At 50.9% G+C, this 25955-nt stretch overlaps 1 long non-coding RNA gene across 1 annotated transcript in view; it reads left to right on the top strand.

Annotated features, from left to right (window-relative positions):
- Positions 1 to 13526, top strand: part of LOC110261650 (uncharacterized) — a 55511-nt gene extending 41985 nt beyond the window's left edge. The window contains exon 5 of the long non-coding RNA XR_014809431.1: positions 12033 to 13526. This is a non-coding gene — a long non-coding RNA (uncharacterized LOC110261650). The remainder of the gene's footprint in view (positions 1 to 12032) is intronic.
- Positions 13527 to 25955: the final 12429 nt, after the last annotated feature.

The raw sequence follows: 25955 nt of genomic DNA on the forward strand, positions 1-25955 counted from the left end.
CACAGCTCACGCAATGGCAGATCCTTAACCCACTGAGCGAGGCCACGGATTGAACCCACATCCTCATGGATGCTAGTCAGTTTTGTTACCGCTGAGCCACAGTGGGAACTCCAGACAAACCTCTTTTAAAGAAAGAAATTCTCACAGAATCTACCAGTGTTCAAGCGAAGTATTTTTGTTTTCATACTTAAGCCTGTCCAGTCAGAAAACTGTGTATAAACTCCATTTACTTACAAATTCTGAGCATTGTCCTGGTGGCTCAGCAGGTTAAGGATCCAGCTGTTGCTTGGGTTCAATCCATGACCTGGGAACTTCCGCATGCCACCAGTGCGGCCAAAAATAACTAAATTCTGTAGGTACATTATAGAATTTTTATTGTAAGCATACATTATATGCACATGTTTGTAATGATTTATCTATTAATCAGTGCTCTGAGGGAGTCTATACAGAATCACTGCCTTCAGGGTGAATGTGGCAGTGGTAATTAAGCTTTAGCTTGTCTCCGTTTTTAATTCAGTGTCATCATCCTCTCCTCCCAGCACTCTTCTCTCTTCAAACTGCTAGGAAGTGTTCCTCTAACTCACCCTCACTTGCCTCGAGGCATCATTCAGATCGGGACGGGCCAAAGCCAGCCACGGCCTGGTTTCGTAGGTGGTGTCGTGTGGGGACCCGGCCACGCCGTTAACTTCGTTAGCCACGTCGTGTGTGGCCTCCAGCTGCTCCACGTGCTCACCGAGCTGAGTAAATGCTACAGAAGCAGAAGGCCTGTGAAGCCTGGCATGTTCCCTCGCTGGCCCTTTGCCGAAAGTGTGTCCGCCCTGATTTCACGATAGGCCTGTTAGTTCATGAGCACACTGGCACCAAGGCAATACCTCTGGGCACTCACGCGGCTGTGGAGCCCAGTGCAGTAGCGGGCACTGCATCCAGAGGCGGCTCCCGGGTAGGGGCCGGCGTCCGGGTGCAAGCACGCCGAGAGCACTTCCTGGGGTGATGGGACGCTCACTTCCAGAGGCTGGGTCTGTAGACGGTCGTTTGATTAGAGGAGCAATTTCTCGGCTGAGCAAACTCATTTACAGTTTGTCTAACCTGCACACGAGCGTTATGTTGTCTCAGCGTAGGAGAAAAAGGGACATTATTCAACAAAATTTCTTGAAACTCTGCCGGGAGCCCGGACGCGAATCGGACGCAGTGGTTGCCGCAAGGTGTGTGGAGATGGGATTGAGGGGCCGGCCTCATCGCAAGGCTGGAATCCAGATTCCGGGTGTTCCCCCGCCCCGACGCCGCGGCCCTCCTGTGGAGCCCTCAGTTCTCGGCCAGTGCCAAGGGCCCCAAGGGCCGCCTGACTGGCCACATCTGGGCTCCCCTGGACGCTCCTTCGGGGAGAACGCGGTCGGGGAGACGGGACCTGCGGGAACAAGGGCTTCTCTCCTGTGGGTTGGAGAGCGGCGCCTGGGTCCGGCCCCGAAAGCAGGGCGTGCGCGTGCCTGGCCGGCGATGCGTGTGCTGGGCGCGGGGCACGACCGTGCAGACGGGGCGCTTCCCTCAGCCACTCCCAGCCTGGTGGCCGGGCACCAAGGACACCTGAGCATGGCGGGGCCCCGCGGTCGGGATGCCGGCTGTCAGGGGAGCCCCGAGTGTGTGCGGGAGCCTGACCCGCCGAGGGAAGGGCGGCAGCAGGGGGCTGAGCCCAGGTGTGTTGGTGCAAAGTGGGGGGAGCGGGAAGATGAAGGTGTCTGCAGACTGGCCCGACCCAGCGTCCGCGATGTCCTCGACACGCTGCCCTCAGCCTCCCCTCGCTCGGCCTGGGGTCCACGTCCCGACGTCCAGCAACAGACGCGGCGCGAGGGAGACCCGCAGGCCGTCTACCCGTTTCAGTCGGCTTCCCACCCACCTAGTTTCCACAGGACCCCAAAGTGATAAAGCAGATGGCCAGCTCGCACCTGCCAAAGTGGCTCAGGCTCTGAGCTTGCAGTGCCTTGGCCTGTCTCTCCTTCCCCCCAAAAGGGCAACTTTGCTCTCGTATTTCTCTCTGAGCAAGACAAGTGCGCAGACACGCGTTTCATGGGAGTTTGAGTGCCTGATGCCAAGTTCAAGGCTGCTCCTTGATGGTGTTTCTCTCTCCCTCCTTCGGGCCTTGGAGGAGAGCGGACAGGGGGTTGCGTTCTGCCGGAGATTAACGGAAGGAAGAGCATCGAGGGTGAGATCCGAGTGCGCAGCCCTGCCGCCCGTCTGTGTGGTCCTTGCAGCCGAAGGCACGCCATCCGTGGGCCGCCAGCTTCACTTGGAAGCGCCTCTGATGCTCTTGGTGAAAGTCCTGAGCCCACCTGCCCTGCTGCCATGGTCCCATGTCCTTGACAGGCGTCCTGGGCAGCAGCAGCACAAGGAAGCTGGTGTGGGAGCCTCAGGGCCCAGCCTGGCTCCCTGCAGACCTGCATTTGGGCCTCGGTTTCTCATCTGAAAAGGAGGCGTTGGCAGCCCTGACCTCTGCCGCCCTTTCTGGCTGTTGCATTCTGTGAATGAGGCCATTGAACCCATTCACAGTCTCTAGACAGATGGAAACGGAGGTCGGCTGTGTGTTTAGTTAGCGTTTTATGGGGAAACCAGCCTGCTCACGAGGCCCTGCCCCGCCCTGCCCTGTCAGGTGTGCCCGTCGGCTGTTAGTGCCGGTTTCATTTTAAGGGCAGCCGGCGTTGAGGGCTGCTGTAAGTCGGTGTGTGTCTGTCAGACGATGCCCGTGGCTGTCCCTCCGTCCTGCTCCCAAAGCTCTTTCTGAAAGACGACTGTTCCACAACAGCTGGCTTCTTGACGGGAGCGTAGTGCTATTCTCACTAAGAGCAAGAACCTGAGCAATTTTGGGGAAGTGGGCGCTGGGGAAATTCAGCACGTTTCCCAGGGACGGACACACGAAGCCAGCTTTGAACCTGCGGACCTGGGCCGGCCAGTGCGGCCCAGGCGAGAACGCGAGCGGGAGGGTGACGACAGCTAACTCACCTGTCCTGGGACACACGAAGGCCGGGGTTCTGAGTGTTGGTGGGGCGGGGGGTGGCGTGGGTCCCCGCTTGGCACGTGTCGGCCCAGCATCTCCTTGGGCCCCTCCTGGTCTCGTGTCCGCAGTGTTGCTCTTTCCGCCCGTCTCCTTCCCTCTCCACGCTGCCTCCTGCATGTCTTCCCCTCCTGGGCCGGGCCGTAAACACGGGCGAATTAGGAAGAAGCAGTAGAGATCCCAGTCCTGGTTTGATATCTGACCGTCGCAGGCGGAGCAGGTGTAGCAGGAGGCGGCGTCAGCGGCCCTGCGCTTTCTCCCGCCGCCGCCGCGGGTGCTGGGCCGGGGCTCGCCTCCTGAGGAGGGAGTGAGCGCAGAGCCTGGCCCCGACCGTGACTGCGACCGTGACAGTGGGCAGACAGACTAGTGACCCATTCTCATTTGGAGTAGGAACCCTCCTGTTTGTACCAACAGCATCTGTCCTGTGTTATAAACTCACACTACACACTCGCACGCACACACACACGGTGACACCCACAACCCACACTCACACCCCTTGTTATACACACTCTCACCCTCCCACATGCACACACACGGTCATACCCACAACCTACACGCACACCACACGCATCCTCTCCACACGTGTGTGTGCACATGCACCACACACATGTGCCCGTGCTGTGTGAGCACACCCCCAGCCAGCCGGGGAAAATCCGTCCCAGAGACCCAGCCAGGAATGGGGCAGTGTGAACGGACACGGATTTAACGAGCGGGAGGCCCTCTTCTAATAGTTTCCCCAAACTCCTTTTCCATATTCCAACGCTGGACGGCTCTTACAATGATGAAAAGAGGGCATGTTTGCCAGAAATCTTTTACTTAACTATTTGCTTGGTTTCAATACTGCGTGATTTTAAAGCACCCCGCCGGCGTCCGCACACACTCTCGGGGGGGCTGAGCTGTGCTGGGACACGTGTGTTCGGGACTCAAGACAGCCTGGGAAGGAGATTCGCTCCTGCCGCTGGGCAGGGCCTTCTTTTCCTCAGTGGCGTCTCTCCTGGGCACACCATCGAGGAGTGAGGAGGCCCAAGTGGGAAAACCGACCTTCTCAGCAACAGGCCAGTAAACTGCCCATTGAGGTGCCCCGCGGCTCCCCCAGGGCCTGCCGCCCGCCCAGGCGGGGCAGGGTGTTTGAAGAATTGCCATGGCGATGCCGGTTTACAAGCGTGAGTCACTGTTCTGTTTTTAGGGAGCCCCACTCTGCCCGTCGCCTTTAGCTCCCTGGGTGTGGTCGGCTGCCAAGGGCAGTGTGGCAGCCAGTTACTTGAAAACATTCCACAAAACGCCAGACTCCCAGCCTGGCTTACCTGTGGACCACATAGACGGCTGTAATTGCCAGCAGCTGCCCACCCACTGCGGCGCAGTGAGAGGCGTTTCAGAAGAGCAGGTCTTGGAGCAGCTGGCTCGTTGGTCGATTCAAAAATGTTTGCCCCGGAGAAGAGTGTTCTACGCATAAAAGGGTTTCCCAGTTAACCTTTCACAGGAGGCTTGCTCAGGCCCGATGGCCGGCCTCAGAAACCAATACGATAACCCAGGAGAGCAGCTGCCGTCCACTGAGAATTTCCCCGGGCGCTGCTGCTCCAAGGCCACTGCTGCTCCAAGGCCACGCGTGAACTCCCTTGGTGACCCTGTCCCTGCAGGTAAGTTCCCTGCGGTTTCGAGGAGCAGGCTTTCCCGGGAGAGGCCAGGCCTGGGGCGGTGGCCAGGGGCTCTGGGCTCTTGTGCACACGGCATCCTGGGAGACCAGCGCCCTTTGGCAAGGAGCTCTCCTCTGCGGCCGTGGGAGGACTTCTGGAAACAAAGACAGGGAGGAGGGAGCAGAGGGAGAGGGAGGGGGACGAAGGAAGGAGAAGCAGGGAGAGGGATGCTGGAGCAGGCAGGCATGGCCCTGAGGGAGTTCCGGCTCAAGGACTGGGCCCACGGCGCTTCTCAGAGCTGCAGCTCTTGCTCAGAGCCCCCCCCCCCCCCCCCCCGCACGTGTCTCCCAAACCTGCCCCGGACCCACCGTTTCCAGAGCTCCTCTGTTGAGTCTGCGTCGGAGTTGGCCTTGAGGGCTTTGAACAAGGCCCTGGCGAGGCAGGGCTCTCTTTTAGGTGTGTCTCATCCTAGGGGTTCTTAATAGCTTTGAGGCAACTGGTTCCTTACGTATTTTCCTTCGCAGCAGCAGGTTCGTGAGAGGTTCTTTCTTGCAGTGTCTGTTGAACCTCTGCTCTGTGCTGGGAGGTGAGGGGAATTACACCTTAGTAAAGCTTCTGCGTGTGCGGAGGTGCTGAAGCGTGGGCGAAGTTACGAGAAGAATTATAAGAGATCCTTATATTCCTAGATCGTAGTGGAATTCATCAGCAGTTTGATAAACTAGAAATCTTTGTCATCCTGAAATGAGCTGGTATCACCAAGACATAAAGTTCATATAAAATATTTAGATATCAATCACTGCCAATTATAAGAAGTTGATAGTGATGATAATTAAAGAGAAATCGTAAATTTAAATGCATAATTTCATTTCCCAGCCTCCCTTTGCGGGATATGTGGTGCTGCTCATTTGACACGTGCCCCTCACAAATTTACTGCGAGAACCACTCAGGACAGAACCTGTGGTGTGTATGTGAAAGATGCATTGGAAAATCAGCTTTCACAGTTTGTTTGTGTGTAGGAGACTTAGAGCTTTCTCTGCTGCATTTTTTTTCAGTGCCACACACTGTTTATGCTTTTTTTTTTTCAGTGCCCCACGCTGTTGATGTGTGATGTGTACGTATACAAAGCCTGATGGGTACCAGGTGTCCAAGACCATACGATTGCTTTGTGGACATTCATCGCAGCACTCATGTTAACTTGACTGGGTTATTTGAGATATCTTGTTCCATCTCAGTCTGACTTTCTGCCCCGGGACGTGTGCTGGGGCTGGAAGTTAGAAGCCAAGGCAGGAAGGTTGTCATGAGGACTTAATCACGTGTCCCACGGGGCTCCCTCCAACAAAACGGAAAGCTGCTTCAGGCACCTGAGTCGTAATTATTGTGAGTTGTGGGGTGAATGGATGGATGTGAGCTCGCTTGTGCCTTGGAGCTGTGAGGTGTGTCCACAAAGGGAACCAGCTCTCTGTTCTGCTCCCCACCCCACGTGAGCTGATGTGAAAAATAAATTTGTATCTAAATGTTTATAACTTAACATGCTTCTTCCAAAGTCTTTTCCTGCTCAACCACATTAAAAACAAGAGAAGAATGAGTGATTGTCATCCAATGGTGAGGTTATGCAAAAATTAGTCACCCCACTAAAATCCAATGTACAGATCAGGCAGAGGGGTGGCTTCTGCAGTGGAAAGTCCCCTTGAGACTTTGCCGTATTCATTGATGAGTTCTAATGGCTTTTTGGTGAAGTCTTTAGGATTTCCTATGTATAATGACACGTCGTCTGCAAATAGTGACAGTTTTACTTCTTCCTTTTCAATTCGAGTGCCTTTTATTTCTTTTTCTTGCCTAATTACTGTGGCTAGGTCTTCCAATAGTATGCTAAAAGTGGCAAGAATGGGCATCCTTGTCTTGTCCTTGATCTTAGATGAAGAGCCTTCAAAGAGTTTCACCATCGAGAATGAGATTGGCTGTGGACTGGGCATATATGGCCTTTATTATGTTGAGGCACATTCCTTCTATACCCACTTTGTTGAAAATTTTTATCATTAAGTGAATGTTGAATTTTGTTAAAAAATTTTTTGGATCTATTTAGATGATCCTGTGAGTTTCAGCCTTCGTTTTGTTAATGTATGCATCATACTGGTTGATTTGCAAATGTTGAACCATCCTTGCATCTCTGGAGTGAATTTCGCTTGATTGTGGTATATGGTTCTTTTAATGTTTTGTTGCACTTAGTTAATTTCATTGTTGCTAATATTTTGTTGAGGATATTTGCATCTGTGTTCATCAAGGATATTTGCCTGTAATTTTCTTTTTTTGTGGTATCCTGATTTGGTTTTGGAATCCGGGTGATGCTGGCCGTGTAACATGTGTTTGGAAGGCTTCCCTACTTTACTTATCGCAGGGCTGTGCAAAGAGATGGGTGGTGCATACCCTAAAAACCCTGAGCTCCCTGAAGGGTTTCCGCAAAGCGTTTTTAAAGACTAGGCGAGGGAGGGGGGATTGAAGGGTGCGTGATCAGCTTGTGCATAATCCTTGGATTGGCTGATAGTGAATTAACGAGGCAGTGTCACCAGGTTGACATTATCAGTCCTTAGGCACCAGGTAGTCCAGGAGCTCATGGTCACCAAGTAGTTAACATCTTCCCTTTGGTTGGGGTTTTAGCATCTGTAAAACAACCAGGAAAATGTGCACCAGAAACTGTTGTCTAGGTACTTCAGAGAGGAGCTATAACGGAGGAAATGGGGGAAGGGCCTGCCTTGGGAAGGCTCCATAAGGTCCTGCCTGGTTACAATCCCTCCCTTAGATGAAAAGCTTTGATACTCTTCAATCTTGAGGAGGACAGGTGTTGGACAAGAAAGGGGAATAACATTTGGGATAAAGAGGTTAATCACGAATCCGACTAGGAACCATGAGGTTGCACGTTCGATCCCTGGCCTTGCTCAGTGGGTTAAGGATCCAGCGTTGCCATGAGCTGTGGTATAGGTTGCAGATGGCTCAGATCCCGCATTGCTGTGGCTCTGGCATAGGCTGGCGGCTACAGCTCTGATTTGACCCCTAGCCTGGGAACCTCCATATGCTGTGGGTATAGCCCTAGAAAAGACAAAAAAAAAAAAAAAAAAAGAGGTTAATCATAAACTCAACAGAGGAACTTTGTTTTAGGAGGACTCAGTTTCAATCTCCAAGCCTGCTTCATCCTTCCCCACCCAGAGCTTTCAGGAGATGAGGCAATGACTGCTCTGGCTACTTCCTGCTGGAATGGAGCATAGTCCTGCGTCAGTTTAGGGAATGGACACCAAATTGGAAATTTGAATTTCAAGTCATGGATCTGAGTCTTGTATGATTAAGTTCTCAGTCACTTAGTACAGAGATAGTTGGAGGAGTGACAGTGGGAACTTTAATAGACAAAATCTCATTCCCTGAGGAACTCCGGAGGGTAAGCCTGAAGATCAGTCTGCCTCTGGCAATTTGGGGGAGATTTGTAGCCGGGTAGCCAGTTTTTGAAGCGTTTGAGAAGCATGAGTGTTAACCTTTCTTTAAATGTTAGGTAGAATTCACCTGTGAAGCCATCTGGTCCCGGGCTTTTATTTGTTGGGAGATGCTTGATTACTGATTCAACCTCTTGGCTAGTTATTTCGATTTTCTGTTTCTTCACGATTCAGTCTTGGAAGATTGTATATTTCTAGAAATTATCCATTTTTTCTGGGCTGTCCTATATGTTAGTGTGTAATTGTTTAGAGTTGTCTCTTAGAATCTTTTATCTTTCTGGAGTATCAATTGAAACTTTTCATTCATTTCTGAAATTATTTATTTGAGTCATTTTTTTCTTGGTTAGTCTAGCTAAAGGTTTGTCTATTTTCACACTTTCGAAGAACCAACTCTTAGGTTTTTAATTTTTATTATTTTAAAATCTCTATTTCATTTATTTCTGCCCTGATCTTTATTATTTCCTTCCTTCTACTCATTTTGGTCCGTGTTCATTCTTCTTTTTCTAATTCCTTTAGGTATAGAGTTAGATTGTTTATTTGGGGTTTTTCTTGTTTCTTCAGGTAGGCAGGCCTATAAAGCTATGAAATTACCTCTTAGAACCAGTTTTGCTGCATCCAACAGATTTTGGTATGTTGTATATCTGTTTTTATTTTTCTCTAGGTATTTTTTATTTTTTCCTTTATTTCTCTTGTGATGACCCATTGGTTGTTAAAGAGCATCTTGTTTAATGTCCACATTTTTGTGGGTTTTCTCATTAATCTTTTCTCGTGATTAAATTCTAATCTCATACCAAGGTGGCTGAAGAAGGTGTTTGCTGCAATTTAAATCTTCTAGAATTTATTGAGATTTGTATTGTAACCAGACGTGTGATCTATCCTGGAGAATGATACGCGTGCACTTGAGAAGAGTGTGCATTCGTCTGTTTTTGCATATATCCATTACCTCCATGTATTCTAATGTATCATTGAAAGCCAGTATTTACTTATTGCTTTTTTGTCTGGATGATCTATCCGTTGGTATAACTGGGGTATTAAAATCTCTCCTATTATTATTGCTTTCAATTTCTGTCTTTAAATCCATTAATATTTGCTTTATATGTCTTGGTTCTCCTCTGTTGGGTGCATATACATTTATAAATGTTATACCTTCTTGCTGTGTTGATTCCATTTTCATTATGTAATGCACTTCTTTGTCTTTTTTTTTAGGGGCATACCCAGGGCATGTGGAAGTTCTCAGGCTAGGGGTCGGATTGGAGCTACAGCTACTGGCCTACACCACAGCCACAGCAATGCAGGATCCAAATTATGTCTGAGACCTACACCACAGCTCACATAGTGCTGGAATGCTGGATCCTCAACCCACTAAGTGCGGCCAGGGGTCTAACCCTTATCCTCATGAATACTAGTTGGGTTCTTAACCTGCTGAGCCACAACAGGAACTCGTTCTTTTGCTTTTATTGCTTTATGGTCTGTTTTGTCTGATGTGCGTAGAACTACTCTGACTTTCTTTTCATTTCCCTTTTCATGGAATATCTTTTTCCATCTCTTCACTTTCAGTCTATGTGTATTCTTTCTTCTAAACAGTGTCTCTTGTAGGCAGCATATAGACGGGCCTTGCTTTTTTTTTTTTTTTTTTTTTGTCTTTTTTAGGGCTACACCCACGGCATATGGAGTTTCCCAGGCTAGGGGTCTAATTGGAGCTGTAGCCACCAGCCTGTGCCACAGCCACAGCAATGCAGGATCCGAGTCATGTCTGCGACCAATACCACAGCTCACAGCAATGCCGGATCCTTAACACTGAGTGAGGCCAGGGATTGAACCCGCAACCTCATGGTTCCTAGTCGGATTTATTTCCGCTGTGCCATGACGCCATGGCTACGGGAACTCCTGGGCCTTGCTTTTTTAATCCATTCAGCCACTCAGTGTCTTTTGATTGAGCATTCAGTCTATTACATTCAAAGGAATTACTGATAGGTACATACTTATCGCCATTTTGTTCATTGATTTCTGGCTGTTTTCGTAGTTCCTTTCTCTTCCATTCCTCTTTTTGTTTTCTCTTCCCTTGTGTCTTGTGGTTTTCTTTAGTGTTATGTTTAGATTTCTTTTTCAGCAGGGTGCACCCCCTAGAGCAGACAGGTTAGAGGGAGAACTTCAGAATGGTACCTGTAGCACAGTGTAAGTCTGAGATTGCAGAAATGGCTCCAGCAGCTGGTTGCTGCCTCTGGCAGGTGCTTCAAGGTTAGTAAGTAGGTCCACGTGCTTTTCAACCCGGTGTTTTTGTGATGGCTTTTAGGTTGAGCAAGTCTGCATGTGGGCCCTTTGAGAGTGAGTTTCCCGTTCCTTCAAGTCTTTTCGTTTTCCTGGATATATTTCCTATTGGTTTTCAAAGCCAGGGGTGTGGGGGACTGTCTCTCACACGGGATGCAAGAACCAGGGTGACCGATGTGGATCTCTTGCTCCTCCGGGAGAGTATTTGCACCTTTGTGATTCTTCCCGGTTGTGGGTTTTCCTTGCTGAGACCCTTTCTCTGCCTCTCCCACCCACGTCCATGCTGCCCTTTGCCTTTTGCTGTGGAGACTGTTCATTTGGTTTTCAGAGTCTTGCCAAAGGAATTACTTTGCACGTAGTCTGGGGAGGAGGTGAGTTCAGGCTCTTCCTACCTGGCCATCCTGAAGCTGTCGCTCACGCTTCTTCATTAGCTGTGCTGTAGCAAGGCAGGCGGGCTCCACCGGGGGATAGCTAGCTGTGGTCCAAGGGAGAGAGGAGGCCCAGAAGACTGCCCAGGCAGTAGAAAGAGCTCCCTGTCTCTGTGCATCTGCTTCTCCTGGCCACGTGCCCTTCCTGCACTCTGGGTAAGGTACATATGTTCTGGCCATGCTCTGTTAAACTCAAATTATAGTATCTTGTTCCCTCTGCAAACACAGAGCCAGTATGAATGGCTTTCCCAATAGCTTTAGTCAGTGGAAAGATTGAGCAACAGAACACAGCTTGTGGCCAGTGAACCTTCAGCCCAGGAAAATCAAGTAGATAAAGCCCAGATTTTGTCTACATGGCAGGAATACACATGTATGTCTACAGATGTGAATGCTTGAATTGTGTTAAGGAATCAGTAAGGACGTGGCTGAGGAAGTAAATGAAGTTCTAACATATACACAGAGTCAAACCATGGTGGCCGGATCTGCCAGGCGTACAGTTAATACGTTACGTAGACATTGCCTTTGATGCCGGAAATAATGAGTGTGGCATGAGGAAGAGATGAGTTGGGGGAAGAATATCATGATGATATTTCTCTTTGATTAAAAAAAGTCCTAATTTCACTGAAATTTTCACAGCAATATCAAGTAATTATACAAATAGATATTTTTTACCTAATTTTAGTAGAAAAAATAGTTCCCCAAATTGAAGTAGATGTTGATATTAACATTTTTTGAATAAGGAATTCATTCTTTGGACCTTCTGCAGTTTCCAAAACCAAGATAAAAATGTCACAAGGGGAGTTCCTGCTGTGGCACAATGGGTTAAGAACCTGACTGCAGTGATTCAGGTTGCTGCAGAGGTATGGGTTCCATCTCCAGCCTGGTACAGGAGGTGAAAGGATCTGGCATTGATGCCGCTGCAGGATAGGTCACAGCTGGAGCTTGGATTTAGTCCCTGGCTAGGGAACTTGCATATGCTGCGGATATGGCCATTAAAAAAAAAAAGTCCCTAAGGGAAGTAACCCAATTGGATGGATGGGTAGGTGGTCACCGTCTAATTATTGCCGAGCCTTTCCAAAGGGACATTTAATTTGCAGGTGATTATTCTAAATTTGACATCTGAGTCATTGCTGAAGTCGTAGTCTCATTGCCTGCTCTTCCCAATTATTCTTCCTTTTAGAAATAAAACTGCTGATTATATGAAGGACTACATCGTATTGAAATTAACCGGGCGAAAGGAACCCAACAGTTACTATCTTTGATCCGAGCACAGAATATTGCTTTATGCAAAAATGAGAAGTGTAAGAGGTCTCTACTTGTGCGAATTAAGAAACAAGGCCTGTGTTGAGTATCACAATGTAAATACAAGACATTCTTGGATCACATTGTTTTAGGAATGTCTTGTTGCAGGGAAATGTCACCTGCCAGAAAAATGAAGGTGGATTGAATGGTCCAGGCGGTGGGCCAGCCCTGGGCTGATGAAGGACAAAGCCAGCCGCCCTAACCTGATCCGGGCCCCTCTCCTCCCTCGCCGCCCTCCCCCAGCCCCGTGCCTCAGAGAGGCGTGTTGCAGTGCGCACGCAGGGCCCTGTTTAGCTCCTGGCTTCCTGAGTTTTGGTTTTTTCCTCCACAAAGACCTTATCCCAGTTGCTTCTCTTCCCTGACTGGTCAGGAGTAGGTAGTTGAGGCTGCACGTAAACCTTTCTTGCTCGCGTCCTACCCAACATCTGCCTGCAGGCCAGGCCAGCAGCATCTCACTACCCAGACCGGGAGGTGGAGCGAGCGCCCCGGCGTCGGTTGTCAAGACAGCCTTGTCTAGGAAGTGACTGGCAGAAGTCTGAATTGGTGTCGGCAATGTTTGCGAGCCTTTCTATTCCAGGAGGACGGAAATGATGACCATGAAACTCAGAAAAATTGGTTGGGGCAAACGATACGATATGCGATCCGTTTTCCTGCTCCGGAGAAAGGCATGAGCAGAGGAGGGAACGTACTCCCAGTGATCTCTGGGTGAGCACGTGCCAGTCGGGAAAGTCCGCGAGCGTTTGTTTGGGGCCCGCCACCCGCAGGCGTGAGGCAGACGGTTCAGTGTCTGTATTCGCCTCAGGAATTGAGTGAAAACAAAACTGCTTAGAAATTATCCTTGAAATTTTATGGTACGAGTGCTGTGACATTTTATGGGAAGCATTTTTTTTTTAAAGATGAACGTGAAACGTTGAGAAAAAGAATCCGTAACTTCTTTGCCCCCAAAGAAGGATTTCTTTTGCTTTCTTTCTAACCAGTTTGGGTATTTTTATCATCATGTTATAATTTTCTTTTAGCATTGGCAGTTGGCGTTGTAAACTCCTGGGTAAAGGGTTTTCTGTTTAAAATTTAAAAAGATTCCTCAGAGTCGTAATTTCACACCCACGTAGCCCACACTTGGTTTCCATCTGCTTTTTCCAAGCGGGACACTTCCTTGGACCAGCTTTTTGGGTTGGTTTTCTGGGACCAGGTCCTTAGAATCCACCCAAGCCCCCTGCAGACAAGGATGCCGCTGCCGCCTCGTCGCTCGGCCCGTCACCCCAGGCTCCTTCCAGGCTCTGACTGTCGGGAAACAGGATTTACTCATCCTTCAACACAGTCTCTTTTCACCCATGAATCCCTTTTTTTCAAATAAAAGGCTTTTTGACATGTATTATGGCATTCCCATTTGTTCGTTCTGACAAATTGAGCAGGTTTCTGTTCATTACTGATTCTCAAAGAACTCAGCCGAGGAGCAGCAGCCAGAGAGACCGCGTGCTCCTGGGCTGTCATCGGAAAAGGACAGGCGCGAACTTCACCTTATGAAGCACGTGGGTCATAGAGGCAGTTTTGAGAAAAGACATTCAGATGGAAAAAGCATCAACGAGGGGGTTCCCATCGTGGCTCAGTGGGTTAAGAACCCGACTAGTATCCGTGAGGATGTGCATTTGACCTCTGGCCTCACTCAGTGGGTGAAGGATCCGGCGTTGCCATGATCTGAGGTGTAGGCTTGGATCTGGCATTGCTGTGGCTGTGGTGCAGGCCGGCAGCTGTAGCTCCAGTTCGACCCCTAGCCTGGGAACTTCCATGTGCTGTGGGTGCGGCCCTAAAAAGACAAAAAAATGTTAATGAGTGGACAGACTGTCTCCTGCCGTATCAGTAAACAAAGGGCATTGCAGCTGCAGGTGCCCAGACAGTGCACCCTGGGGGGACTTGGGACGGGGAAGGCGGGACCCTGGCCCCGGTCAGCAGAGGTGCACGTCTGAGGGATGATTTCAGCGAGCCCAGACTCCTGCTCTTCCCATTGATAGGAAGGCACTGAAATCATTCCCGCGTAGTTAGGGTTTTGTGATTTGCAGTCATCTTCCGATGGTCAACTGCATGTTTTGGTTTTGGTTTTTCCAGCAGAAACTCCTCTGTGTCCTGTCTCTTTACCTTTTTGGAACAGGTCCTCAGAGCCCCCGAGAGGCTGTCTCCCAGGCCGTCGTCCTCAGTAATTACCCGAATGAGACAAATTTCTCAACTTGAGTTGTAAGTCCAGTTGCTGGTCTTCTCGCCACATTTCTGTATGTTTGAAAATTTCACAGTAAAAAGTCTGAAAGTCTAAAACTGACCCTCAGCGTTGGTGAACCCTCTGACTCGCTGACGCTTATTTGTAACTGCTCATCGGCCCTTGCGGGGTTTTGTGGTCCCTGAGGGACGTGCCCAGAGAACGGGGTCCCTGGTGCCGCAGGCCGTCCAGGTGAGGTGGCGTCTCGGCTCCCTGGTCCAACTCTCAGACGGCAGACGGCTGTCTTTTCCCTGGGTCTACTTAGTGCCCCAGTTTTTGCACTTTTGTCCTCTCCGTGGGGATGGATGGCCCCGAGCAGGGAGATGAAGTCCGTCCGGTCCTCCTAAGGGCAAGAAGGCCGTGAAGTGCCTCGTGGAGAAAACAGGGCTGTGGACGGACCTCGTCCACGCCTGCATCACGGTGCTCGGCCGGGAGCTCACTGCTGAGCACTAGCAACAGGCACTAAACAAGACGTCGCCAGACGGAAGCAGCGCAGAGCAAGGCTCTGTGATCAGTTGGTGGAAATGACCCGAGGCTCGCAGGAGGCCTGCCCTGCGTTTCCCGGGGGCCGTGGTCAGCGTGGCTGGTTCAGATACTGCAAACAAGGAGAACCAACCGCATTTTAGGTCTAAACACATCTCGCCTGCAACTAACTGTTCGAGGGAAGGGCTGATGACGTTCTTTAGCACAGAGAGCCGCTTGGAGGGCTGGCCTGGGGTGTGGGCCGTGCGCCCCTCCAGCGTCCGAGGGCCCGCCTCCTAGTGACCAATCCCTTGTGGACGTCATCTGACTCTCAGCTTGATTTGTCGTCCGCGGTTTTCTTCGAATATCCTTGTCGTAATCATCGTCCTTGTCATTTTCTTTTAGCAGCAGCAGCTGGCTTGTGAATTCCACAGCAGAGAAGTTCTGTTTAAAATTATGCTAAAGTAGCAGCTGGCAGGTGTATCCTCACTGCTTTTCCCTCAAGGTCCAGTGTCCAGAAGGTGAGCACAGAAGCCACCCCTCGTCACTAAGATCGTGTTCATCCCCAGACCCGACGCAGCACCGGCACCCAGTAGGAGCGCGATGAGATGAGTGGTGCACTGATTAAGTGGGGAGTCTAAGGTGTGTTGACTTAAAGCCTGGCAGAATCAGTAGTGACTGATGTTTCACGTAACAGCTGGGAAACCCTGCCCTCAGGGCAGAAGCGGCTGTGGATGTCTGGAGACTCAGTATTGGTTACAGAACCTATAAAATGCAGAAAATGTACCATATGTGTCTATAAAACACATGTATTTCTTGTGATACATAATAGACTCTGTATTTTATTGGCTTGGCGATTGACAGCAATAACTGTAAATAAACAACTGAGGTAAACTTTCTTAGTTAGACACAGAATAATAAAATATTGCCCAGGGGACAGAAAAGCAAATTTAAATAATGACATCCTGGCTTGGGAGTTGTTTCACAATTAAGGTAACTTCTATCAGGAGGGCAATATTTTCCAGCTGTTCCCCGCAACCTTTCCCATTTACATGATACTTTTTATTTTTGTTGAGTAATAGAAGCAATTAACTCTAAGCATTATAGTTTATTCTGCATTTGGGCACCAGACTTCTCGAGAGCTGATTTTTTTTTTTTAGTTCAGGCAGTTGAACAGGATATAAATGTCATTTTAATAATAGGAACTGAAAATTTAATAATATGGTATTAAACTAAGTATAAGTGAATAATACTAGTCCTAGCTCACTTTATTTCCTACATAATTCTGGCCTATTAATGGAATTCCTACTCAAAGGAATGCTGTACTGCAAGTTTCGTCTTGTTTTAAGTGACGAGGCTTTGGACGGACATAAAGACTAAAGGGAGGAAGTGTTGAGATGCGTATGTGTGTGAACTGTCGGAGACGCTGATGTGAAGACGTGCGTGGGCTGCACTTTCTTTGCCTGAAATGTGCAGGAAGCCACAGAGAAGCGAAGGTGCTTTTCACTTGGAGCGTTTCCTTAACTCTTCATGTACGGTGGTGTGTGTAGCTCTCTCCAAGAATATGTTGGAAAACCAAGGAGTATTTGCCTAAAGTGAAAGATGAAATGGAACAGAAGGAAGCCAGACGTCAGCCGGTGCCAGAGCCAGAGCTGCCGCCACAGGGCGTGGGATTCGTAACTGGGCTGCGTGTCACTCGAATGTTGCCAGAGAGGCGATACAGCGGCTGGAGCGAATTCTTTTAAAGACAATAACCACGAGTTTTCTGTTGTACTTTGGTGCATCGATTGAAATACGGCTGCTGGGTTATGGCGATAAAAGCACTGCGAGCTATTTCATATGTGAGCTGCAGACTTTTCGCACATGCAGAAAAACAAGTTACAAATTAGAGATGTTTGATCAGTTCCAATGAACACATGTATTTACTCTACCCAACTGCTGTGTGTTTGACTCTTTCTCGGATTACGAACGTCTTTTTCTCTCCTTTCGCTTTCCAGTCCTTCCCCCTCCCCCCTTTGTTCTGGGCACGTGGCCTCTTGCTGATCGCATCACTGCCCCGGCCGTGGGCGCGGGCAGCCGCGCAGCCGCCGACTTCCACCCTGACCAGCGCGGGGTGCAGAGAAAAGTCCAGTTTTCTTTTGGTTGTTTGCATTTTGGAAATTGGGCAGAAGCAAACCTCGGTCTTCCTCTTCCACTGACCCGAAACCAGTTCTCCCTCCTTCCCTCCCATCCCCTCCCTCCCTCCCTCTCCCTCTCCCTCTCCCTCTCTCTCTCTCTCTCTCCCCAGCAGTGAGGACTAGAAGGTTAAAGGAATGGGATACTCTTCAACAGTCTTTTCCCCACAGACGCGCCTCACCCGATAGCTGTGACCTGCAGCCTCGGGCTTGGGGCTGCGGGCATGGTGACGCTTTCATGGCTGGAAGACAGATTTCAAGCAAGTGCTTGTGCTGCAGCCACTCATCGGGTTCCAGAAGCTTTGCCTGCTCACAGGTGACGGGCTTTGTGCGACTAAGCCTGTGGAAGGCCAAGGGGAAGTACACACAGCGTTTTTATTATAGGACTGTCTTTCTTAAAACAGAGCCTGAGGAGCCTGTGGTTTGAATTATAGAGTGTCTCCTGAGAGCTCCTGGCATCTGGTTTGACAATCATCTTCTTAAAAATGTGGTCTTTTGTGAGCTTGCGGCCCAAAACGATATGGTAAAACTAACACTGGGGATTCCTTGCTGCTTAAGTTGCAGTAGTCATGCAACCAGGAGAAGAGAATAAATAAGACTGGACCCCGGATGGAATTTAATAAAATGCAGTCTACACCTGCAGGCCCTGTCTATTAACTGTCTGGAGTGGGGGCCGAGCTGGCGACCCCTCCAAAGATAATTCCCAGAACCTGGGAATGTGACCTCATTTGGAAAAGGGTCTTTGCAGATGTGATCGGTGAGGATCTGGAGACGGGGATATTCTGATCGCCTGGGTGGCCCTGAGTCCAGTGACAGGGGTCCTCATAGGAGACACACAGGGGAGAGATGCGTGACCACAGAGCAGAGGTTGCAGCGAGGCAGCCAATGGCCCCGGAGCACCGGGAGCCGAGACAGACAGGTTCTCCCCGAGTCCCTGGCGGGGCCCGTGGTCCTGTCGAAACCTGGACCTCCAGGACTGTGGGGGGGTGCATTTCTATCATTTTATGCCCCCAGGTTGTGGTATTTGTTCTAGCAGTCATAGGAACCATCTTTTTACTGCCTGCCGCCTCTCTACGCATCAGTGCTCGCCCTCTCAGTGAATTCTTTTATATATATATATATATATATTTTTTTTTTTTTTTTGTCTTTTTGCTATTTTCTTTGGGCCCCTCCCTCGGCACATGGAGGTTCCCAGGCTAGGGGTCGAATCGGAGCTGCAGCCACCGACCTATGCCAGAGCCACAGCAACGCGGGATCCGAGCCGCGTCTGCAACCTACACCACAGCTCACGGCAACGCCGGATCCTTAACCCACTGAGTAAGGCCGGGGACCGAACCCGCAACCTCATGGTTCCTAGTTGGATTCGTTAACCACTGCGCCACGACGGGAACTCCGTGAATTCTTGATTTTGCCAATTCTTTTTCATCCCTTTAATTATCCTAGCAACTCTAAGAGCAGTTTACCTATTAACTAAAAAAGCATAAATTCTAACTAGTTTCAATATGAGGCAATATTTTATTTCTGTTCTCCATGAGAAATTACACATGTACACACAAACTACATTCACGGTAAAAATCACCCTCGTTTTGCACCTGCGCCATCTCAGGTGTGTGTGTTATAGGTCTCTGGGCTCAGAGGAGGAGTTCTCCGCCTTCGGTTCCTTTGTAGCAGCACTGATGGCACTGGTTCTGACTGATCACAATTTCCAGGAATGTCCTTCTGACTTAGATTAAAAATAAGTTTGCGGAGTTCCCAACATGGCTCAGCGGAAACGAATCCAACTTGCACCCATGAGGGTGTAGGTTCAATTCCTGACCTCGCTCAGTGGGTTAAGGATCCAGCGTTGACATGAGCTGTGGTGTAGGTTGCAGACATGACTTGGATCTGGCATTGTTGTGGCTGTGGTGTAGGCCAGCAGCGGCACCTCCTATTCGACCTGTAGCCTGGGAACCTCCATGTGCCTCGGGTGCGGCCCTAAAAAATAAAATAAAACAAACAAAAATTTGAACACGTGTTAAGAGGGTAATAGGACCAGGAAACCAAAACCATCCCACTAAGCCTGCTTCTGCTCCACCTTCCCTTGCTTCAGTTAGGGACCTGGGAACCCGTGGAGCCCCCAGTCCATGCCTGGCAGGTCCTCTGCTCAAAAGATGGGCAGGGGGAGGATCCCAAGGACTGTAACCGCGGTAGACACACGGACGAAGGCTGTGATGAGGTTCTTCAGGATGCGGAGACGCCTGCGTCATGTCCCTGGGTGTCTGGACCTGCCCTTTTCTGGGCTCAAGGATCTTTTCTCCCAGACGAAACCTCATTTGTGAGAAGAACTTTCCTGGGGCTCATTCCTCGGCGGGGGGTGGGGGGGTTCCCAGGGCAGAGCCCAGAGAATGCAATACCCAGGGGAAACCCAACAGATTTGGAATAAGACAGGCCTGGGATTGACTCTCATCTCGCCTCTTCTGGGCTGTGATGTCTCAACCAGTTGCTTAGGAGCTCCCGCTGTGGTGTGGTGGGTTAAGATCCCCAGCTTGGCACGGTGGGTTAAAGGATCCGGGGTTGCTGCAGCTTCAGTGTAGGTTGGATTCAATCCCTGGCTTGGGAACTTCCATTTGCCATGGGCGCAGCCATTAAAACAAAAGAAAAAGAAAGGAAAAGAGCCCGTTGCTTAAACTCACGCAGGCTTTTCTCCCCGGTGGTGGAAGCGCGAGTCTTCAGTGCTGTGCGGGTGCCGTCCTGCCCGCTTCTGCAGCCAGAAAAGCACCTGAGAAAGGGTTAGAGGTGCTGAGACGGGGTCCTTGCAGCTCGGGCAGAGTGGCCCCGGCTGTTCCCTGAGCGTGTCCCTGAGTGCGTCCCCGGCTGTCCCCTGAGCGTGTCCCCAGCTGTTGTCATTTTTTGGGGGGGGTGATGTGAGGTGGCAGGGGACATCCTGGAGTATGCTGTCAAGCACCCAGCACATGGCAGGTGCTCAGTGGGTGGAGGTGCCACCCCTGCTGCCACCTCCCGCTGCTGAGCAGGGCTCTGTTCCAGGGCGGGAACCCACCCTGCACACAGGACTGGAGGGAATTCGGGGTGTGCTGTGTGCATCATTACCTGTTTGCCTGTCTGCCTTCACTTCTGGGCCTGAGATTTTCCAGCCTGGGGCCGTGTTACGCGTGTTGCTGGGGCCCAGCTCAGTGCTGGCACGCGATGTGTAGGTGCTCACTACGCATTGCATAAATGTCCCCAAGGGTGACAGTTCCTTGGAAGGGTCGCTCACCAATTTCCAACACATCATGCTTCGTGCCCAACCCTCACCACGGTCCTCAGGGAGGCCGCGGCACTGCCCGTTTTCTCCAAGAAGGGTGAACTCGTGCCAGGAGTGAGGGTGTCGGGCAGTGCCAGGCAGTCTAGCCCTGCCGTCCAGGTGTGGGGAAGAAGGAGGTCACCCACACGTCAGAGGGAGCCGGGGTGACACAAGAAGCCAGCAGGGGTGGCCGGAGCAGGCACACTGCTGGGTTTCGAGTGACTTCTAGGCCTGTGTGTGGGCAGAAGCGTCAGAGGCCCAGTGGCCTCTCTGCCTGTGCCTCTGTGCCCTGACCTCAGGACCAGGAGCCGCCCCTGATGTTCTCTGGGGAAATAAAATGCATCTTTTGTGACATGTCCCCAAAACTCCACAGGGAAGGACATGCCACTGAAAGTGGGTACCACCCTCAGGCAGAGGCCAGCCTTGGGTGACCTCGAGTGATTTTGGGGTGTCCCCAGTGGGAGGCAGCTTTCCTGACCCACTGAGTGGGTGGCAGGACTGGCACAAGCCCTCAGGCTTATTCAGCTGTGACTGTTACCCTGTCTTTTGGTCTCACCCTGAGAAGTTCTTCCTGAAAGCTGGTTCCCTGAGATGCAAAAACAGGCCAGTCTGTTGAGGCCCAAGTGTCCGACAGAGAAGCATGGACTTGCTACACAGGAGAGTGTGCTCCTTTCCTGCTCCTCCTGCACCCCACCTCACCTGTGGGCACCCCCTTTAGACACAGGAGGAGCACTCCTCCCAGTCCTGCAGCATCCCCGTCCATCACCTGCGAGCTGCTCAGAAATGCAGACTCATGCCCATTGGACCTATAGACTCCAAGGCTGCATTTAAAAATTTTTTTTATTTTTTTAAGGGCTGTGCTCGTGGCACATGGAAGTTCCCAGGTGAGGGGTCACATTGGAGCTACAGCTGCCGGCCTACCCCACAGCCACAGCCACCCCAGATCTGAGCTGCATCTTCAAACTACACCACAGCTCATGGCAACGCCAGATCCTTAACCCACCGAGCGAGGCCAGGGATCGAACCTGTGTCCTCTTGGATCCTAGTCAGGTTCCTTTCTGCTGTGCCGCAGTGGGAACTCCCTCCAAAGTTGCATTTTGACAGTTTCTGTGAATGGCTGGAATGCACAGGCAGGTTTGAGATGCAGGGATACAGTGCCCCTGGTGGCTTTTCACTCTGTCAAATACTATGTGTCCAGCTGTCCTGGCCCTGATTCTGATGCGAATCCTGCAACATATTAACTGTGTAGCTGGGGCAGGTTACTCTGTATCTCTTGGAGTCTTGAGTCCTCATTTGTAAAATGTGCAGGAAGAACCTACCCTGTGGGCTGTTGGGCTCCATCAAGTACCTACGCTGTGGGCTTTTGGGCTCCTTGGATGGAGCAGACAGAGGGTGCTTGGCCGCAGGGCATGGGGAGTGGGTGGTCTCGCCCCCTTCACCCTCCCGGCACCTGGACACAGACGCGTGCTCTTAGCGGGAGACCTCTTGGACTCGGGACTGGAGCGATAACTGCCCCACCTCTACTCTGCTCACCTTGCCTTTCGCCTGCCTTACCCAAGGTGTTGATGGCAATGGGGCAGCTTTTATTATTTCATTAGGACTTTTACTAATGCAGTTATTTTTTTGCTGCTGAAAGAACTCATGAGTTTCCAGTTTGTAAATGCGACAAATTTAAAAATTTTAGTTTTTAAAAGTCACTATTATATGTTGTTGGCCCTCTGAGCCGGTGTGGTGGAGCAGGGGCTGGTTCATCCTGCCCTCAATGTCTGGGAATACGAGGCCACAAACGCCACACAGACTGTGTCTAGTAGCTGGAGAAGGGCTTTGAAAGACCCTGGTTTGGCAGCAGAACTGGGCGCCTGTGACGGGGGCGGTGGCGGCGGCGGGGGGCAGGCGCACCCAGTGAGGGGGATGTGACGTCAGCCCAGAACGAGCCTTGCTCACCTGTGAATCCCCTGTGACTCTCTCTGCAGTTTGTAGTCTGTTCTGATGGGTTTCTCTCCGCCTTGAAGAGAACTTTCCATCTTCTCCAAGATCCTCAAAGTCTTTGGCATGCGGCTCTGCCCTCTGCGTAGATGAATCATTTTGTCACTAAGCCCTGGACACTTGTGAGTCCAGATGCTCTTTTCCGACGTGCCTCCCAGCCCAATCCCCTCCTGCTCGCTCATCTCACATCTACGTCGGTGGACACTTGTGTCCCTGTTACTCTAATGGTCAGGGCGGGTGTGGGGAGGGCAGACCGACAAGGTTTTGGACAGATGGCAAGGTCACATGACAAGGTCGTTTAATAAAGGGGGGACGTCGAGGAGCGTAGTGAATACACTCTTGTGTTTGGCTTGGAAACAAAGAATTCCAAGGCTGCTGCATGAACTGCCCTAGTGGTAGCCACTAAATTTTTCTTGGACAAAACTGTGCCAAATCTTGGATAACTCTCAGGAATAACACCAGAAAGGTCAAAATGAAAACTTTCTTTGCTTCTGAGCATCACAGCTGGCTTTCTTCCAGCCAGTGGACTGTGCTGACGCTGCCCCATGGAGCTGCCACTTGGCCAATGATGACTTCTTGCACCATCAAGCCCCTGGGCTGATAACCGTCAGGCAGGGATATCCCCTGCCTCCCCCCAACTCAGGCCAGCCTAATGGCCATGGCTCTATCTATGGGCTGCCCCTAGGGTCTTGTGCCCTGGAGAAGTTGAGTCCCTGGATGCTGCAGTTGTGGGAGCCTGGAGCAATTTTCCAGACACTTCAGCCCACAAAAAGCTTTCACTTTTCCTTTAGTGGATTGGAGTATTTCAAGTGAACCCGTTCTCTTTGGCCAAAATTGTTTTCGCCTTGATTCTCTGTTCTGCTGGTTGCATCACAAGAGTCTTACTGCTCCTTACGCACGGGGCTGCCCAGACATACCCGGAAATTCACCAGAAAATCTCCCAGGGCTTAACTGAGTCTCCCTATGTGTGCGGTAGGAATGCATCCGCCTCACTTAGAAAACAGTTATCCAGATTTGGGGCTTGAGATAATATCCAATCTTACACTTGCTTTTTTTTTTTTTTTTAATGGGAGTCGAGTTGCCGACTACAAGAGGGAGGATTTGGGGGAAACGGGCAGCAGAGAACAATAACGGTAGCGATTAACAGGTGTTGAGTACACACCATGTGTTAAGTGTGTGGAGTAGTTTTCACTTAAACTGTCTGGCAACCGAGGTCCACAGCATGGAAGTTTGAGAACTTAAGTGCCCTGCCCAGGGCTTTTTAACTGGAAAGTGACAGAGGCTGGATTCCAGTCGAAGTCCAGGGATGCTAGAGCTTCTGGTCTGTGTGTCTTACCAGTTAGTGATGGGCAGCCATTTGTGACTAGTACATTTTGAGCTGAAAACAGTCACAGCAGGGAGAGTGCAGGTCTGACCAGGCATATTCCTGTCCATCCTGGAAGGCAAGACGGTGAGAAACTGTCTTCTCTGCTTTGGGACCACCCTCCTCTCTCCCCAGCTTCCCCCTCTTGGTTCCCCGCTGCTCTTTCTCTTTCCAGAAGAACACAAACTCCTCCAGGATCTGCATTGAAGATTCCTCAACTTTCCGCAGGTCTCAGAAACCAGCCGTGGCTTCTTCCTTAATACTCCTGGGTAGCTGGTCCTGGAGAGCCTTCCAAGGGCCCCGATTTTGCCGGCAGACTGGAGATGGAAGCTCGAGTGGCTGGAGATGAGGGGAGAGGGAGGCAGCGGCGTGTGACCAGCACGAGGCGTGTGTGTTGGCTCTGGACCACAGTAAGATCCTGCTCCGAGGATCTTGGTTTGCTGATCAAGTGATTGCTTTGGCCAAGGGTCCAGTTAATACCCAACATGCAAGGATTGGTTTTCCAACCCCAGTTGGATGAGTTTTTTTGGCAAAAAAGGATAACTGCTGTGAATTCAATTCCCGCAGTTGCCTCTGCACCCACTCTATAATGTAAGGCTATCACTCCATCTGGCTCATTCCAGACAAAGCTCTTGAGCAGCAGATGGGAGATTTGGACTTTAAAATTTGAAGGAAAAAAAAAAAAGCATAAGTGAGTGTGAGTTTTATGTAGTTACCTTGCTTCTCTCTGTCTCATGGAAAATATTTCGGGTCCATTATCGCCGAGGGCAGGTTGCAGAAGTGAGCTGGCTTGGCCTCGAGGCTCGTGCCTGCTGAGAAGTCTGATCAATGGCCTGTGATACTGGGCTGTGCGTCCAGGGAAATCTGTGCTCAGCCAGAGAACAGGGTGATTCCGCCCCTGGTGTGGAGGTGGTCGGTGCCATGGTCGTGGCCTGGAGGTGGCCGCTTACCGAGAACAAGGGCAGCTGCGTGCAGTTAAGCTGCTTAGTCTGATTCATTAAGGTGGGGTGATACCCCTGACCTCTCTGCTTTGCTGCCAGGATGACATCAAAGAATTTTTGTGACAGTACAAGGACATTCGGTTCATGTTGGCTCCCTTCCCTCCACGAGGGCGGCTGCCGCTGCCCGGTCCGGCGCTCTCTGCTTTGAGGCTTCGTGCTGTCTTGGAGACGTACGGGTGCTGCGGGGCTTCCAGATGCAGCCCGTAGCAGCTGCTTCCTGGCGCAGCCGGCCGGTGCAAACGTTGTCTCCTCCCGCCCGCTCAGCGTCCTCATGGACAAGCTCTCTTAGAGCCTGGATTTCAGCACTGATTTCTCACCCTGGGTCCTGCAGGCTGCCTGCTCACTGCTTCTCCTCTTTACAAGGCTGGGCCTTGCCTCTTCCCCCTTTCCTCTTGTTTATCAGGCGGAATGAAGTCTGTTTGTCAGAATGTCCTTCCTCTTGATTTACTTTGACCTGGATTTGAACGCAGCAAGTCGCTTTATTCAGGCTGCTGGAAAGAGCACTAAACCAGATGTTGGGGTGCCTGGATTTCTGGAAGACATTCTCTCCAACGAGACGTGCGATGCCTGCAGTAGGCGCCCCTGGCAGGAAGCCCAGCCTCCGCGGCACACGCGCTCTCTCCCGCCCCGAGCCCGTGCTCCCCGCCTTGGCCCCAGGGCCAGCTGCTCATCATTCTTGTGTGTCGCCCCGTCTGCCCGGCTCCCCTTGGTTTGTCTGCTGCGGGTAGTTCAGTAGCTGCGGTGGAAGCCCCCGAATACAGCAGATCCTCTGAGTGCTGGGGTCTGTCAAGCGGTCCAGCCCTGGCTGTGTCGTCCTTTTTGAAAAGAAAGAAAACTCGCTCAAGACTCCTTCGTTTATTCTCTGAAATGCCCTCTGCAGTGGCCGCTGTGGGTAGGAGGTGGGTCGTTCTTGGAGACTTATCCGCAGATCCGGCCTGGCCTTGGGTTGGTCCCCGTGCAGAGGGCTGTCGGTCTGCATCCACTCGGCTTCTTGGGCCAGCAGTGGGCCCCCATCTTTGCTTCATTATCCAGCCTTGGCAATCATGACTGGTCACTTCTGGAGTGTCCTGTCAGTTACGGTGGCAGCCTGCTCCGTGGCAGGGACCATGGGGTGGTCACAGCAGGCACGTGTCCCGGCCACTTCCTGGAACGTCGGCTCCCGGCTTTCGGGAGACTCCATCTCCAGTGCGTGTGAGGCGGGTCTGCAGGAGGAGACGTGGAAATGCATACGTGTGAGCGCGTGCACACCAGTGGTCTCGCGCGGTGAATGCTGTTGTTTTTATACTC

Source organism: Sus scrofa, chromosome 7, assembly GCF_054392235.1.
Source record: "Sus scrofa isolate SSC_HxYL_T2T_F1_AM1 chromosome 7, Sscrofa_HxYL_maternal_Yorkshire_Landrace_v2.0, whole genome shotgun sequence".
Taxonomy (NCBI): domain Eukaryota; kingdom Metazoa; phylum Chordata; class Mammalia; order Artiodactyla; family Suidae; genus Sus; species Sus scrofa.